Raw genomic sequence first — 12121 nt, forward strand, 5'->3', positions numbered from 1 at the left:
TGACGTCTCTCGACGAAACATAGATGTCGCTAGTGCTGCTACTTAAGTAGCGTAGTAGAAATAAGCAACCTGAGATATGTATGCATAGGAAAAAATCGTGTGTAGAATCCTGTCCAGCGGTGGTGTAGGGGTTAAAGCACGCAGCACGGATTGCTGAGGACCTGGGTTCGATTCCCAGCGCTGGTCTCTTTTTCTGGTTTTTCTGTGCATCCATGTCTCAGTTTGTATTTTCGATAAAATCTTCATTTATAAGATCAAGGCAATCAGGTGCCAACGGCCACAAACAAGTTTCTAATTTTTTTTAATTCGTAATTTATATAAAACTAAAAATCAGTAAAATCAATCAAAATAAACCAATAAAAGTGAACAATTGTTTCCACTATTGCTATTTAATTTCCTCGTAATCGAAGTGAAAAGCAGTGTAAAACTCGAGCATAAAACCCATTTTGCCCTCGACGTCATATTATATATTGCAACGTCTCGGGTAAAAGGACTCGTTTTATTGCCCTTGTTGTAGAATCTACTATTGTCGTTACATCGTATTAATTAACCTTCACACAAAAAAGCTACTGCTATAAATCAGAAAACAATTTTGAAATGAGCGTACCAGCAGAAATTTTTCAAAAAGAACATAATTAAGTAGGCATCCAAGGTATCCAAGCATTCGATTTCTTTACAGAAAAGCGCTTTGAAGATAAGCTTTGGTCAAGTGATATTTGTTTAGTCGTTCTTTGAGGAATCCATTTACACTTCTCATTTCCTTGTTTTCATTTCTTAATTAAAAACATCAAAGTGACCAAGTTTTATCACTCTTTAACAAGATTGCTTTTATTTTTTGCAGGCGCTACGTAGGCTTGCGATTGCGATATCCTGTTGTTGTGTCGGGAGTCAATAAAGCACGAGAATTCGACGAATAGAGAGACGCTAATCAAAGTATAAATCTCCGTGGCCGTACAATTTATTGCGATCTGAGATTTGTTTCTTTTGTTTAAGATAAAGGCCGGAGCCCGCGGCCCGCCAGCGGACGCGCCGCTATAAACATTTCACCGGACCATTACGGAGCCCCACCGAGAAAATATCTCTTAGTTTTTGCTTTAAAAGTTTTAAAGGAATTACTTCTGTTTCCTTGTTTGTTTCTCGCGACACAAATTGTATCACGACACCCGGTCATGCTCGCTTTTTTGTTTCGAATTGGCCATGTCTTCAAAATCTTTCCGTGTTTTGTGCATGTTTTGAAAAATTGTGGACTTGTTGCTGCATCTTGCGCGCGACATGAAATATCCATTTAATGTCGCTTTGACTGGCAATAAATAAGAAGGGACATTTGCTGGTCTGTTTCATTAGTAGGTAGGTACAAGTAGGTAAATTCAACCTACGTGGTTTAAGTAAGTAGATTATATCCCTGACATACCTACCTAATGCCCTGATGACCCGCTTGCTCGTTTGCCTCTCTCTCACAACAAAAATAAATAAATAAACATAATTGCTACATTTTTGGTAGTTTAAGCACTTAGGTACATATTTATTTCATAACAGAAAAGCAGTTGTTATTTTTTTTTTTATTCGATTGTATGGCAAACAAGCAAGTGGGTCTCCTGATGGTAAGAGATCACCACCGCCCATAAACATCTGCAACACCAGGGGTATTGCAGACGCGTTGCCAACCTAGAGGCCTAAGATGGGATACCTCACGTGCCAGTAATTTCACCGGCTCGAAAATACAAACTGAGACATGGATGCACAGAAAAACCAGAAAAAGAGACCAGCGCTGGGAATCGAACCCAGGTCCTCAGCAATCCGTGCTGCGTGCTATAACCCCTACACCACCGCTGGACAGGAATTTAGACACGACTTTTTCCTATGCATACATATCTCAGGTTGCTTATTTCTACTACGCTACTTATGCAGCAGCACTAGCGACATCTATGTTTCGCTCTCATCGAAATCAGAAATAAATAAATGATTGATTGATTGATTGATTGATTGATCGAGAGACGTCAACATTCTTTCGGAACCAACCGCTCACCCAGACAACGACCCGGCTGTCTTACTCTCCACGCCGAAACACAACAATGCAAGCACTGCTGCTTCACGGCAGGATTAGCGAGCAAGATGGTGGTAGCAATCCGGGCGGACCTTGCACAAGGTCCTACCACCTGCAAAGTTATAACACATATACAAAATTTTAAAAAAATACAACTACTATCTACTTACTATTTACAAAACTTATCGTCCCTTACAACCAGAATCGCTTAAAGTCACTTTTGGGCAAAACTGAGTTAAATATATCGTTAGAATGTACTTTCCAAGATCTACAGCTGTTGAAACCCGTTTTACTGTACGATACTCCAATACCGAGTTACGTTTTTCTTAAGCTCACTTAAAGCCGATTTTTAAGAAAATCAACAACCAAAAACAACTACGCGTCGGTTAAACAGCATTTTTTTTTATTTTAAAACAACAAAAATATTTAATGTCAAACAAGCGATTTGGAATGTTAAGATTTAATAAAAATGTAATTTGAGTACTGCTAAAAGTGCTAAAATAATGTTAGTAGGTTTTGCCTGTTCAGCATTACTTTATATTTCAATTATTGCAACAGCGAAACAAACTAAATATAATATAGGCGATATTGCTTGTAACATGTTTGCTTCGACAATAAGAAGCGCTACAGCCAAATCGCTTAAGTATCGCTTAGATGTTTCGCGCTGTATTGTAAATTAGTGTGCACTTTGTCTAGGCTAGCTTAGTCGGTTCGGACACGCTTGAAAGCACGATTAATAAGAATAGAATAAGTAATTTGTTAAAACTTATTAGGTAATTTAGATCTGTTCACTAACAAAAGTCCGCCCTCCACATTCTATAAGAATTGTAATTGTAACGTATCCGTACGACAAGTCTATGTGTGCGTAGCTCGAACTTGTCCTTATGGCTTCAGTCGCAAGCGTACCGTCAGTCACGCATACTAAGACTAGACAATGTGTAAGTACTTACGAGTTAACTCGTGTACATTAATAATTAGCTGTGGAGGGGCGCGCTTCGTGAGTGAACAGATCTATGTATAACAGCGATTCCGTAATTTAACAGTGTTTTTCTTTCAGTTGACGATAAGGAGCATGGATATTCAGGTTTCGATGAACTAAATAGAAAAACATTATAACCAGATCCAGCAGACCGTCAGAATGAACCGTGATTGTCATTTAGATAACCTACTTATTTACTAGTTCGTATCGTAGGTACGTCGTATCAATGAAGGCTTATCACGGCTTAAAACATTTACGTAGTCACACATTTTCATTGTTCTTGGCTTAGGTAATATTAATTATCCATGGCTGGTTTGAGTAGCCACAGCTGAGACAAGCAGTGATGAAGAAGAAGACTGATGATTATTACCATTAAGGTTATTTTTCATCACTGCTTGTCTCAGCTGTGACTACGTCCGGCACACGCTCAATAGTCTTCATCACAGGCCAGTGCAACCAGCCATGGTGAATCTCCGGTATAACATTTTTTTGTAAAAAGTAATTAAATCTTCATTTTTTTAGCTGCGCTTATTGGCAGTGGATTAGTGTATAGCTTTTTAATGCAGGTAGTTTAAATTCGTCTACTGAAAGAGGTTCAACAGAGTTTGGATTCGATTTTCTGTGCCTTGTCTTGTTCGACGGTTGGTTTGCAAAGTTACAGGCCTGGTATCAAAACTCAAAAAGTCAGACGACATGTCGTAATTGATAAAAATATTACCTATACAAGAAAAATGAAAATTTGTGACAACGTAAATGTTTTATGCCGTGATAGCTATTCATTGATACGACGTACCTACGATACGAAGTAGTAAATAGTAGGTATCTAAATGACACTCGCGGTTCATTTCGACGGTCTGCTGGATCTGGTTATACCTATGTTTTTCTATTTAGTTCATCGAAACCTGAATATCCATGCTCGTTATCGTTTTGATGAAGAAGAAGGCTGATGGTTATTACCATTACGGTTCTTTTTCCATGACTGTTTCAGTGGTTACTTTGAGCCTTGAGACGCTAAGTGCCTTTTTATTAAAATGTTTGAATAAAATATTTTTTTGTTGTATGCATGTAATCAAAAGTTCTATAATTAAATGTATTAAGCAGCACATATGACATTAAAGGAATAACGTAATATATCTCACATATACTAGAAATATAATACTATATTTAAGACTAGCTCGCTAGTTTCATTTTTTAATATTTTTGGGCTATTTGGTACCTATTTGTTGAAATAGATTGATGGAACTCTTTCGAAAAATACAAGTTATATGTCTTTGAATGATAAAAACAAAACAGAATAATGCTACATTGCATATAAGCTAGAAAAACAGAAAAAAAGCCTAGAGTCAAAATATCTTAGAAATATTTTGCACTATTAAGCGCGCTAAGAGGTAAATTCCGATTTGTGTACAGCCAATACCTCTTATTTGCGCTGAGACTTAACTAAAAACTTAAATTGTATAAAACATGTAAGCATTTTAACACTGTATTCGGCGAAAAATGCTTCAATTTTGGACTTAAAATGATAGTTTATCCAATATATCTGCGTAAACTTGCTAGTTTGGAAGATAAAAAAAAACGTGTCTACAGGCAAAATCGCTTATCTGCATTACCTTTTGAAGAAAAGCCCTATTTTAAGCTACTCAGCGCGAGTATAGAGTAAATAACATAGCACTATCCTATTAAGGGATAAATTATCTAAATATAAACACAGATGCTTTTAGTATAACTAGTTTTATAGTTTTTAGAGCATGCAAACCTTTAAATGCGTTTTTCTCGAAACTACATTTCATGCAGATAAGCGATTCTGGTTGTAAGGGGACGTTATACTAGAAAACGTCTAAAGGCTGCTGCTTTGGGGGGCCGTTCCTAGGAGGCTGGCAGCATTACCTCTCTGGATAGCTAGGCTGATGCGTTGTCCAAGGTAAGCACCAGACCAGCCCGCCGATCCCCTGAGGTATTTACCAGCCGAGAAGATAGCTAACTAAATTTTTTGGTAGCTGTGTAGGTATTTAAAAACGATTCAATTTTTTTTAACTGTGTTCATTTTGTACAAACAGAAGCTCATTATAAGTAATAGATATCAAAAGATTTGTACTAAGTGGATCAACTAACCAACGCAAATAGCTGGTTTTGTGAGTCAAAGTACATACATTCACTCGGACAAATATTGCCGCAGGGATCCAAGCACGGAGGTATATAGATATTAATTTGTACATAAATACCTATTATGTATATTACGTAGGTACGTGTTTGTGCAGGTAACATTTATGCTGAAACAGACTGAGTAAACTGAGCATTCTGTAAGGTAAATATTTATACTACATTTATTTTAACATTTTAAACTTAACGGTAAAATAATTTGCACACAAAGCAACAACTAAACTATTAATGTAATGAAACTGTAAATGAAAATGTAACGAAACTATTTTAAATTGTGTTAACTTCTAGGCATAGTTAATCATAATAAATACCGCCAAAAAATGAAAATGAAATTATTATTTTCCGAAGAAAAAACATTACAGACCGATCTCGAGATTTAAAATAGCCGTACCTAACACTAGATTTTTGTCGAATCCGTTACAGCCGTTTGCGATATCTCTACTACGCTAAATCTGGATCTGATCAGCAACATGTAAAAGAAAAACAAAACGTGAAAATGTTTCATATTTCGTTGTAAATTATTTGTATGACACAGTCAAGTAGGTAATGGCACAACAGCAATAATTACTTCTCAGAGCACGTGAAGCAAGCCTATCTCATCATGGCTCGGTACCCTCAATAATGTAATGTGGTGTGTGTGTGGTGTACAATTAGCACATTTAAAGCGTATACATATTTACACCTACCTTTGAGTATTCAACGACACACGTACGAGACGAGACTGTAGGTAATTATAATTATCCTCGCAGAGCAAAGAATTGCGTGTAGCAAACGTGACTAATAAAAAGGGTGATTTGGGGTGCTCGATAAATCTTGACTGGCGGTGGAGATTTTTATTTCTATTAGAGAATGCCTTAGCAAGAGATACTGAGGGAAGTGACACGGGCGAAGACGTAATCGTTGTGCGGTTCCTCGAAATATTTAAGCCCCTCGCTTGTCTGAGCTCATTTGACTTAACTCCAATTATTTAGCCCTACTTGTACACAACCTTTGAACCGGGAACGTTTTAAATAGTGAGATTATCCATTTATTTGCCGGAATGAGGTAAAGGAGATTTATTTGTTACGTAGGTAAGTAGGTAGTTGTGTTAGATAGGTAGGTACTATGTACGACGCACGTATGTGTAAGTACCTATTATGATGTTAACTATGAAGTAGTTTTTAGTGGTTTTTTCCGATTGGTCTGGTATGTTTGACATTATAAGGTGTAAAAATTATGGTTTCTCCGTTCTATTTTTTTTAAACTACGGGCGGGACACTGTTCTTGCCTAATATCGACATCTATTTATCTATATATATAAAAGAAGAAACTGACTGACTGACTGACTGACTGACTGACTGACTTATAGATCAACGCACAGCCCAAACCACTGGGGCTAGAAACCTGAAATTTGGAATATATGTTCCTTAATAGATGTAGACGCGCACTAAGAAAGGATTTTTCGAAATTCCCACGGGATAGGGAAATATCTAAACTTTTTTCGCTTCTTTTGTTTGTAGTCGTATCTCTGAAACTATTGAGCCGATTTTAAAAATTCTTTCACCGTTAGTAAGCTACACCATCCCTGATTGACATAGGTTACTTTTTTCCGGGATAATGCAAAATTCCCGCGGGATAGAAATAAATTAATTCAATTACGGAGCTGATTTAAAAATTCTTACATATTATGTGATATGACTATCCCCAAATGACAAAGGCTACTTTTTCTTCGGGAAATTTCAAAATTCCCATGGGATAGAAAAAAACTGAATGCAACTTTGGGAATGATTTTAAAAATTCTTACATCAATGAAAGCTACATTATTCCTCATTAGTATAGACTACTTTACTTCGGTAAAATGCAAAATTCCCGCGGGATAGAAATAAGTGAATTCAACTTCGGGTCTGATTTTAAAAGTTCTTTCAACAAAAGTAAGCTACAGTATTCCTGATTGACATAGGATACGTTTTTCCGGGAAAATGAAAAATTCCCGCGGGATAGAAATAAGTAAATTCAACTTTGGCACTGCTTTTAAAAAATCTTTCATATGATATGATATGACTATCCTCGATTGACATAGGCCACTTTTTTTCGGAAAATCCAAAATTCCCATGGGATAGAAAAAACTGAATTCAACTTCAGAGCTGATTTTAAAAATTCTTCCACTAATATAAAGCTACACTATTGCTGATTGGTATAGATTACTTTTCTTTGGGAAAATGCAAAATTCCCGCAGGATAGGTACATAGAAGTAAGTAAGACAATCCAAATTCGGAGCTGATTTTAAAAATTCTTTCACTAATAGTAATCTGCAGTTTCTCTGATTGACATAGGCTGCTTTTCTACAGAAGAATGCAAAATTCCCGTAAGATCGAAATACTTAAGTAAATTCATCATTGGGGTTGATTTAAAAATATATTTTACCAATTGGGAGCTACATTATCCCTGATTGGCATACGCTACTTTTCTCCGGGAAAACGTAAAACTCCCGCGGGATAGCAAAAAGTGAATTCAACTTCAGGGTTGATTTATTTATAATTGTATACCTAACTCTACCTGAACAGTACCATGACTGGCTGACTGACAGACAACGCATAGCCAAAACTACTGGTGCTAGAGACTTGAAATTGGCATAGATGGACCTAAAGTAATAGAGAGGTGCACTAGGGAAAGATTTTTAGAGAATCCCATGGAATAGGAAAATATCTCAACTTTGTTTGTTTCTTTGTTTGTTGGGGGTAATCTCTGAAACTACTGAGCTGATTTAAATAATTCTACTACCAATAGAAAGCTACAATATCCCTGATGGACAGACTCTTTTTTTATGCAAAATTTCCTTAGAATAAAAATAAGTGAATTCAATTTCAGGGCAGATTTTCAAAATTCTTTTAATAATAGAAAGCTACAATATGTCTCTCATCGACAATTAAGAATATTAAAATAGATCATAACAGTAATTCATGTCCCGCGGGACTTTACAATTTCTCGAGATAAGTACAATCCTATATCCTATTTTAGGAAGTCGCCGGCAAAAGAAACGCGTAGTACTTTAACGTCTTTACGTTTCAGCGAAACAGGGTTTCAGAGTTGGTACGAATTATGAATGATTAATTACGTATGTAAGTTGATTTATGAATTACAAAATGTGCACCATCTGTCTAAAACAACGTCTTACTGTATTTATATTTCCATGAAATCCTCCAAAAATTCAATCAAAACACGAAAAAAAGGATCGCAGAAAGTAAATGTATGTTAATTGTTACCCCAAATTTAACGCGAGCGAAGCCGCGGGCAAAAGCTAGTATATATAAAAGAAGAAACTGACTGACTTATAGATCAACGCACAGCCCAAACCGCTGGGTCTAGAAACTTGAAATTTGGAATATATGTTCGTTAATAGGTGTAGACGCGCACTAAGAAAGGATTTTTTGAAATTCCACGGGATAGGGAATACATGGGATTTATATTTTCACTTCAAAATGGCCCTATTTCAGTAACTAAAATTATTAGAAACTTCAAAGTTGGCATTCAAGTAGGTAATACTAGCAGCTAAAAACCATTTTCAGGATTTATCAAAATTCCCACGGGATAGGGAATAAAATGGGATTTATATTTTCACTTAAAAATGGCCCTATTTGCGTAACTATAATTATTAGAAACTTCAAATTTGGTATGCAAGTAGGTAATACTAACAGCTAAAAACGCTTTTCAGGATTTCTCGAAATTCCCACGGGATAGTGAATAAATGGGATTTGTATTTTCACTTTCAATTATTGACCCTTTTACCGTAACTATAATTATTAGAGACTTCGAATTTGGCGAGCAAGTAGGTAATACTAACAGCTAAAAATAATTTTCAGGATTTATCAAAATTCCTACGGGATAGGGGGGATAGGGATTAAAATGGGATTTATATTTTCGCTTTAAAGTGGCCCTAACTCCGTAATTATAAATATTAGAAACTTCAAATTTGGCATGCCGGTAGGTAAAAACTGTTTCAAATATTTTCCGAATATCCCACGGGATAAAACGAATAAAGAGGATTTTATATACTTACCAACTGAATCAGAAAACGCATAAGCTAAACCAATAAAACTGGGGACTGGAGATTTGGCAAACTGATGTAAATCTGGTAACAATTATTTAGCAGTGACATCCTGCTCATCCTGGCGAGGATCGTCTCCGTAGAAGGGAACTCCTCAAAAGTTGATGGCACACGCAAAAGACTTTACATGATTGTTAAATTTCAATGACAATGCGTTTATGTGATATACACCGCCTGATGCCGCAGCCAGGGTAGTCTGCTGATGACTGAACTCCTCAAGGGCTGATAGCATAGATACGAAATTTTACATGTACGTTCAATGTACGTTCAGCTGACACAATTACTTTGCCCACCCGCGACCTTTATGATAGCTACTTTTGTGCCCATGCAATGTGTGTTCATGCAGTTCCTCCACCTCCACACTGTAAGAACACACAAATCACACAAATCCATCTATCACCACCATCACTTTACACTGACGCGTTTCGAACTCGACCAGAGCTCTTCTTCAGAGCAACCCAACCGTTCAGCATGCTACGGTGTGAAATTTGGCATAGATGGACCTAAAGTAATGCAGAGGTGCACTAGGACAAAGATTAGAGAAATAGAAAGAATAGAAAAATATCTCAACTTTGTTTGTTTCTTTGTTTGTTGGAGGTCATCTCTGAAACTATTGAGCTGATTTAAATAATTCTTTTATCAATAGAAAGATACACTATCCCTGATTGGCATTAGATAACTAACTTAAAAAAAAGCTATCCGCAGAATAAAAATAAGTTTTAATTTTGAGGCAAATTTTCAAAATTATTTCAATAATAGAAAGCTACAATGTGTCTCTAATCGACAATTAAGAATATTCAAATAGATCATAACAGTAATTCATGTCCCGCGGGAACTTTACAATTTCTCGCGATATAATCTTATATCGTGTATGAGTCGCGGGCAAAAGAAACGCGTAGTATGTACTTTAACGTTTTCTAAAATTCCAACCCTGAATCAGCGAAGCAGGGTTTCAAAGTTGGTAAGAATCATAATTAATTACGTATGTAGGTCGATATTTGTATTACAAAATTTGCACCATCTGTCTAAAAGAAAATCTGTCTGTATTTGTATTTCCATATAATCCTCCGAAATATTAATCAAAACACGTACAAAGGATCGCAGAAAGTAAATGTATGTTACTCCAAATTTAACGCGAGCGAAGCCGCGGGCAAAAGCTAGTTAAGTAATAAAGGTTTGGTAAATTTGTAATAAATTCGGGTTCCTTTGATTGTTACAAATTTAAATATTTATTAGGCGCCTAATTGTAAAAGGACTGTAAATCTAAAAGGAACAAAAGTATTCAACAGGTAGGTAGGTACGTCTATTTGTTTTTCCTTAGGGCAATAAATTCAAATTTCAATATTTTCTCGTCGCGCCCCAACTTTATGCTCCAATAGACAAAGCGTCGCCACATAGATTTTCCCAATTCTTTTAGCACAATGATTTGTTGACTCGCATTAAATAAAATGGTTGGTTGTCGACAAATTAAAGCTAGTTAATATTATAAGTATTCCAGTCGTTAAGACATCATTAAACAAAAGGTAGCCATTAAATTACACGCCATTGTCGATGTTTTATAATATTCGTTTACAAATGTTCAAGGTAATAATACCTAAAATTTAACCTTTATTAGGATTGGACGTAACACAAGTTACTAAGTCGCGTTATCAAACTAATGGGTTTGCGGGTTTAGCAGCTCGCCTTATTTGTAGAGGTAGGTTCTGATGTTAAATACAGCGGCAGAACATTAAGTACTTATAACAAACTATCCCAAAGAACTATACGAATTGGGGAAAACGTAAATATTTGAATAATAACATCATCATCCCAGCCCATATACGTCCCACTGCAGGGCACAGGCCTCCTCTCAGAATGATAAAATGTCTGTTAAATTCAAATGTAATGGCAAGTGAGTACGATCACTCGACAATGTACCATCAGCCAAATATGTAGTCTACCACCCTAAAGTTGATAATCGTTTGCATGTCACAAAACAATAATGCCAATAGACGTGTCTGTTAACTTGAAAGTTCGACTTTAGCGACGTATTCATTTAATAGGAACTTGTTTAAAAATTGACAGACTACTTATTTGGCTGATGGTACCTACCGCGTCGGCTGAAATTATTTTGCTCACAGCTAAATTATCATTTAGCGAGCGGGCTGGTCTTAATTCCACTTCCTCTAATGGAATTCATTCACTTTTCAACGATTCAGTGTCCACTTTTCTTTGAAGCTTTAATGGGACATTTTGTTTCTGACATCCGTAGGTACTACCTACAACGCTGAAGAGGCGATTAGGTTACTAAAAGAACGCTGGAGATTTAATTACATTTTAGTGTTGAAGCGTTCTCTAATCTGTTCTAAGTGGGTATTTGTGTTAGTCCAGTGCCGTTGTTTTGTTATCTCTTTATTCAGCAACAATGGGAACTGTAGCTACCTGCGACGGTAACGAGCCCATGTCCGATAAGGCCCGGAAAGGCAGCGCGGAAAATGGTCCAGCAGCCACCGAATGTTTTCACATGCGTTTACAATTTCACTCCCCGCCGCCTCTCTTAATTAACCTGTTCAAAGTGTTCAAACTCGTTAAACGAGTTGCAACACTCAAAGCTCTTATTAGTAACTCACGTGCCTAATATTAAGCCCGGAACTATTAGGTACTGGGTTATTAGTCGGTTACGCGAGCGAGTTACCTCGATCCCTTCCGTTTGCGTAGCTGAAATGATTGATTTCGATAAGATGCAGATAATTGGACTCAAAATGGCGATGAATGATGAAATGGTTCAATAATTCCTGCCTGACAATGCGAAATTAACTTAAGCAAGTTTAACTGGTTAACAGAAGCGTTACGATACGATTAATTCAATTATGCA

The sequence above is a fragment of the Choristoneura fumiferana genome, chromosome 12, assembly GCF_025370935.1.
Source record: "Choristoneura fumiferana chromosome 12, NRCan_CFum_1, whole genome shotgun sequence".
Taxonomy (NCBI): domain Eukaryota; kingdom Metazoa; phylum Arthropoda; class Insecta; order Lepidoptera; family Tortricidae; genus Choristoneura; species Choristoneura fumiferana.